The following is a 4,743-nucleotide window of genomic DNA, read 5'->3' as shown; positions in this document are numbered from 1 at the left end:
GATGTGAAGGAAATTGAGAACTCTCATATATGCCAAAGTAGTCAGATCATACCTTTTTTTCTGATAGCACAAAGGGAAGCAAGGTTGTTGCTCATCATTTGGGGAATGACTGAGCAAACTGGGGCATATGAATGTAAGTAAGGGAATATTGTTGTGCTATAAGAAATAATGAATATAAGAAATTCAGAGAAATGTGGAAGATTTATATGAAGCATTGCAGAACAATGAAAGCAGAACCAAGAGAACAATATTCACAGTGACCATAATAATTTCAATGAAAACAAAACTAAGAGACATGAGAAGTCACATTAAATCCAGGGAACAATTTCAGCTCCAGAAGGCTGATGTGATGAAACACAATTCTGGTCCCTTAGTAGCAAGATAATGTACAGTAAGGGCAGAATGTTTTATATGGTATCAGATGGAATAACTGAAGAAGTTCATCTTCTGGAATTATTCTTTGTTTTAAGGGATGGTTGGAGGAAGGGGATTGAGAAATGATAGTGATATTTTAAAAATCACTAAAACATTACCCTCGAAATGGATGAAGGAAACAGAAACAACTGGATTTCTAAAAGTCAAATGGTTGTCCACTCCAGGTGATGGATTATTTCTTCAGGGAAACCTATAACAACAACAACAAAATGAATTAAAAACAACAATGACATATATATATATATACACACACATATATATACATATATGTGTGTATGTATGTATATACATGTGTATATCTGTATATATATTTTGTGAAACTATATATATATATATATATATAAATTTTTTTGGTATAAATTATATAGAGATACAGAGACAAAGAGACACAGAGAGAGAGTTTCCTCTCATTGTTCAGTTGTTTCAGTCATGCCTGACTCTTCATGACCCCATTTGGGGGTTTCTTGGCATAGATGCTAGAGTACTTTGCTATTTCCTTCTCTAGATCATTTTACAAGTAAAGGAACTGAGGCAAACAGGGTTAAGTAACTCGCCCAGGGTCACATAGCTAGTAAGTGTCTGAGGCCAGGTTTGAACTCAAGAAGAGGAGTCTTCCTGACTTCAGGCCCAGAACTCTATCCACTGGGCTACCTAGGCACTATGGTTCCTCTCAAATCTTCCCCATTTCCTACCTTCCCTATTATCATCCCCCCAGTAACCCAGAATCAAAGCTTAGCTGTTCTCCTCAACTCCTCATTCTCACCTCACATAGCTGATCTGTTGCCAAGTCCTGTCATTACTAATGTTTCTCTTATGATTTCCTCTGACACTGCCAACACATTGGCACAGGCTTCCATCACCAAACACTCAGGCTATGGTAATGGCCTCCTCTTTGGTATACCTACCTCATAGCCCCAGACAGTGCTTCTGAACCTATGGTCCAGACACCCTGAGAGAGTAGAGGCAATGGAACTTTTCTGTACTTCTTAATTAACAGAGATTTAGACCTGGGACAAACCTCAGAGTTCATTGGAGTCTTATGACCTCATTTTGCAGATGATGAAGATGAGACCCATGGATATATACTGACTTACCCAAGGTTACATAGATAATGAGTGACACAACTAGGATTTGAATGCAGATCCTGGACCTTGAAATCCAGCATTTCTGCCAGTAACAACAGACTTCCTATAGCTATAATAAATAATATAATCTGCATTATTTCTACTTTCCTCATAGCAGAAACTTGGATTTCACCTCAAGCACTCTTTTTTTTTTTGGGGGGGAGCAGAAGTTTCAGACCTCCATACCATATCTCAGTCAGTCTTACTTCCACCACACCACCCCTCTCTGCTCCTCTTCATATATATTTCTACCCCCATTAGAAAGTAAGCATTTTGAGGATAGGAGCTACTGATTATTTATATTTGTATCTGCACTGCTTAATATAAATCATGGCACATGGTAATCAATAAATGCTTATGTATCTATCCTTCCCTTTTATAGGCAGCTCGGTGGTATAGTGAACAAAATCCTGGATTTGGGGTCAGAAAGACTTGAGTTTGAATCCTATCTCAAACATTGACTAGCTAAGTGACCCTACACTAGAATAACCTACTTTCCTCATCTGTAATATGAGGGTAATAATAGCATGTATCTCCCTGGGTTGTTGAGATGATCAAATCAGCACAAGTGTTTTGCCAACCTGAAAGTGGTATATAAATATAGCATCATCACCACCACCACAACCAACTCCATGATCATCATGGTACTCTTGCACTTTCTCAACATATGTTAGTAATGAGACAAGTGTCATGTGGTGAGAGGAGCCACTTTAAAAGCAACGCTTCTGGCCAGAGCCATCTTGGAACACATGCTTGGTCTGACCCTGCTGTTGGTTGAACCATGAAGTTACAGTCATCTTTAAAAATGAGAACCGCAGAATTCATTATTCAAATTCAGTAGAACCTGGATCCATATTTTGCCTCTTTCTGGAGTTGCATTTTTACTACTAGACACCCAGGACTGTTTTATGACAAGTGAAGAAACCCTTTTGACCCAAATCGAGAAGTTCATGAGGATCCACTGGAATAAGTTTTTGGCCCTGTCTGTGGCCCTCCATGGCCTTTGAGAAGGGTGATTCATGTGCAGGAAGCAGCAGAGATTCCTGGGTGATAATTTATGCATCATTCCAGTCCACAGCCCATCAGATGCTGTTAAACTTATGACCACGATAGCCAAGAGCACTTGCACAGCATATATCAACAGCATCCAGTACAGAATGATTATGGCTAAACCCCAGATCATAGAGCAGAGTCCTATTTCATAAGATACAACTGAACTGTGATTCCCTTAACAGGAATTAGTGTTATCATTACAACTTGGCTATAGTTCATTCCATTTTGTGCATGTAAAAATAAGAACCTAAGCATATTAAAATAATCATACTCAAGTATAATGTCAGTTAATTAATAGGATCTACTTAGAATAATGCAGCATAATACTTAAGTGGAAAAGGGATTGTTCATAATCAGTGGGCCTTCAGGTGCTCATCTTTGGATAATATTGTGTTAATTCCATCAAGGTCCAGAACATCATAGGGCACCTTCACTGAGATCCATAAATAAAGAAAATCAGCCTGCTAATCCATGTAGGAAAAACTAAGTGGATAAAAAAAAACACCTATTGTCAGGGTCTAATGTACATTGGGAATGCCAGTCTCTATCTGAGAAATTGTGCAGGACTTTTACAATGTCTAAACTGCTCTCCAGCACAAAACCCCTTGTGAATGGTCTCAGACTTCAGAATTTAAAATGCCACAAAATCCCCTTTTTTTTTTGCTGAATTTTCCAAATTTACTACTTATTACCAAAACACAGGAATAGTTTACTGTCAAGCTAAGGTAAATATATTTTAAACTAATAATACCACAACTGTCTAATAAGATGAATAAGCTATGAAGGAAAAGAAGAATAGCAGCATTTATTTTCTAGCAGCAAGTGCCTAGTGACTGAAATAAACTTCTAAAAAAAAGACATCTCAAATCCAACCTCAGACACTTGATACTTACTAGCTGTGTGACCCTGAGCAAGTCACTTAACTCCAACTGCCTCACCAAAACCAAAAAAAGACATCAAAGTAAGAAAGTTTCCACATAGACTGAACAAAACAGATTTTGCTGTTTCTACAGCTTTTGCAGCTCTTTAGCCAGAAAAACTTCATTTCTGCCAAGCTGTATCTTCAGATGTAGGATTTGTTTTCAGTTCAATGAGTTCTTCTACTTGGGCCAGAACACTTTCTATTAAAAGCAAATGTGAAAAGAGCTTAATGGAGAACCTAAAAAATGTTAAGAAAAATTAATGTTGCTGACATAAAGACCTCTTATGAACAACAACAACAAAACTTCAAATGAATCATGGTAGGCTGCCCATCAAGAGTTGCCTTTCAGAAACCTAAAAAAAAAAAAAAAAAACTAAAGAAAAATATTTATTAACCTGAAGTTGCATTTTAGGAGTCACGTTAGGAACATTAGTAATCTCTCCACCAACTGTTTCCACACCAAGATTTTTAGGATTATAAGATTTGGTAACTGAAGGAAATGGCTATTATTTGTCAGATTCAATTAAACCCATGACAGTGAGTACAGTTTCTACCAATAAGTTCATGCATCACTTTTGTTATTCACTAGAAAATGTTTTCTTTTCAGTATTTGAATTGCGGGCAAATTACCATGGTCTATTGATGTAATGCTTAAAAGAAACAATTTGCTCAAATGAAGTTAAGCAATTTTTATTTTTTTATTAAATTCAAAATTAGGGGGCAGCTTGGTGGCGCAGTTGATAAAACATCAACCCAGGATTCAGGAGGACTTGAGTTCAAATCCGGGCACTACAATGTGTAATGTGACACATTGACACTTACTAGCTTTGTGATCCTGAGCAAGTCACTTAACCCTCATTGCCCTGCAAAAATAAATAAATAAACAAACAAATAAATGAATGAATGAATGAATAAATAAATAAATATTAGAGTCCACATAGCTGATATTGTATTTATTTGGCAAGTGATAATTTCCTGGTGTATAATTGCTCTGAGGTTGTTTGCTTGTTTGTTTGTTTTGTTTTTGATTTGTTTTGTTATTTTGTCTGGGGCAATAAGGGTTAAGTTACTTGTCCAGGGTCACACAGCTAGTAAGTGTCAAGTGTCTGAGGCCAGATTTGAACTCAAGTCCTCTTGAATTCAGGGCTGGTGCTCTATCCACTGTGCCACTTAGCTGCCCCCGTGCTCTGAGTTTTGGGGAAATATGGA

The 4,743-nt window shown here is 37.2% G+C and overlaps 1 pseudogene; it reads left to right on the top strand.

Moving 5' to 3' along the window:
• Positions 1-2,324: 2,324 nt before the first annotated feature.
• LOC122731959 lies at positions 2,325-2,801 on the top strand (annotated as a pseudogene).
• Positions 2,802-4,743: the final 1,942 nt, after the last annotated feature.

Source organism: Dromiciops gliroides, chromosome 6 (genome assembly GCF_019393635.1).
Source record: "Dromiciops gliroides isolate mDroGli1 chromosome 6, mDroGli1.pri, whole genome shotgun sequence".
Classification (NCBI taxonomy): domain Eukaryota; kingdom Metazoa; phylum Chordata; class Mammalia; order Microbiotheria; family Microbiotheriidae; genus Dromiciops; species Dromiciops gliroides.
The sequence above is the reverse complement of the archived record's forward strand: the minus strand, read 5'-3'. Positions and strand labels throughout refer to the sequence as shown.